We start from the raw sequence: 1,981 nt of genomic DNA, 5'->3' as shown, positions 1-1,981 counted from the left end.
ATTTTTTTTATCATTTATAATTGTTACGTTCATAATATAGAACTTGTTATTTATATATTTATTAAAAAAAGAATATATAGATTGTTAAAAATAATGATTAAATTTTTCATGCCTGGTTTGTGACTTACTTGTTTGAAAATGTTAGACATTAAATATATATTTAAAGAAAAAATTATTATCAAAATAATTAATGAGATTTATTCAAAGAATGAAATTGATTTATCTAACAATATTTTTCATTTCTTTTCAGATAGATGATGCTGTTCCACTCGTGATTGCGTGTAAATGAAATGATATTTCTATTTTTCATTTGGGAGAAAAGAACAAAAGAGGAAAAGAAAATTCAAAGAAGCCATTTGTCGATTCGATTCGAAAATTTATGTATTGCATTCGGATAAGAGAAAAGTTTATACTATCTATTTCTCTCATCAATATTTCACTGTGTGTGCACTCAAAAAAAAAAAAAGAAAAAAAGAAAAAAGAAGAAAAAGAATCAATAACCGTACTAGCGACTTTCGAGTCACGGAAGAATCGACAGCTGCTGCTTTTGCGGCCAATAAACTAAAGAGGACTCGAGGCAAGGGCAGTTAAGGTAGTGGCTTAAGTAACTGCGACTAGAACGATCCTGACTTTTTCACGACCCGCCCAAGATTCCATATTTTATCCCTCGTTGCAACATTGGGATCGAGCTGATCTCATGAGGATTCTCCTGTTTTTTTATACGTAGTAGCCCTCTCCCTCTTCCCTTGAAAACGGTATGAAAATCGAAGGGGGTGAAGAACGAAGAAAAAGAGAGAGAGAGAGTCATCGAATTTTACGACGTCGTATCGATGCAATATTCCTCTTGGATGGCTCGTGGAAATATCTTTGGATGGCACAGCCGCATCCTTCCCAGTCTCTCACTTTAAAACGCGGGGGCCGTTAAATGCGAAAATAGGGTAAACTTCTCGTCAACGCGTACCGTCTTGATTCGAAAATACCCCGAGGCGGGGAGGGTGGTGTTCGATGCAAGAGGCGAGAAACGGTGGAATCAAATAAATATACAATCAGAAAAAGGAGGAGGGTGGTTCTACTTTGAACCAACGCTCGGCGACTCCAACCCTCTTCGACTAAATTTATCCTCCCCCGTGTTTGCTCACCGACTATTTATTTTCTACATTTATGGAATATCTGAACTGTAAGCTCTAGCCTCGACTAAACAAACCGTAAAGCGTTTAAACGTGTCGGAATATTATCGGAAGGGAATATATGCATCTCTGACAATGTTGTTTTCGGGTTGTCTCATCCGCTTTTAATTAACAATTAACGATTTTTGGAGTAACGTTCGATCGAGTTTGCGTGTGAAATATCGCTTTAAAGGAAGGAGAGTTTTATTTTCAAAAAACGTTGATTGTACGATAATGTACGTAACATAGAAATCAGAATTTTAGAAAATACGTGAATCTGAAACGTTTTTTAGTTTATTTATAAAATTTTAGCAAAAAATATAGGAAAAAAACTATTATAAATTAAAGAATTGGAAAATTTGAGTTAGATTGTTACAGGAAAATTGGATTGATAATAATATAAATCGAATTAGATGCATACGATAATTTCTGCAAGGAGTATTTTTTAATAATAATCTGCATTGTAATTAATAGTTAGAAGAAATGATTTCATTTTATATAACCACAAAAAAACTTCTACGCAATTTTTATACATTAAATCATCCCTTATAAATTATTTTATTCTAAAAATATCTTTTTGTACAAAATTTCTATAAGATTTTAACCATTTGAAAAAATTGTATGGTAAAGGAATAATTTCTCGTTACAGATTTAATATTACATTGCTTAATTTTTCCCATGAATTATTTTTAATTTACGGCCATTTTCACAATGGAAAAACAAACTTCTTTCTTGTTTCCAAAGTTTTCATCATCGTCCATTTAATTTTTCATAACAAATTTCAATATCATTTTAAAAGCTTACAAATAAATAAT

The 1,981-nt window shown here is 32.0% G+C and overlaps 1 long non-coding RNA gene across 3 annotated transcripts in view; it reads left to right on the top strand.

Annotated features, from left to right (window-relative positions):
- Nucleotides 1-363: 363 nt before the first annotated feature.
- LOC102672663 overlaps nt 364-1,981 on the top strand; it is a 5,421-nt gene continuing 3,803 nt past the window's right edge. The window contains exons 1-3 of one of the 3 annotated variants that reach the window (XR_004150872.1): nt 364-405; nt 530-592; nt 728-1,177. This is a non-coding gene — a long non-coding RNA (uncharacterized LOC102672663). Of the gene's footprint in view, nt 406-514; nt 593-727; nt 1,178-1,981 lie in introns of those variants that run through there. The other 2 variants (XR_004150871.1, XR_422154.2) reach the window with 2 other exon arrangements.

The sequence above is a fragment of the Apis dorsata genome, unplaced genomic scaffold, assembly GCF_000469605.1.
Source record: "Apis dorsata unplaced genomic scaffold, Apis dorsata 1.3 scaffold_354, whole genome shotgun sequence".
Classification (NCBI taxonomy): Eukaryota; Metazoa; Arthropoda; class Insecta; order Hymenoptera; family Apidae; genus Apis; species Apis dorsata.
The sequence above is the reverse complement of the archived record's forward strand: the minus strand, read 5'-3'. Positions and strand labels throughout refer to the sequence as shown.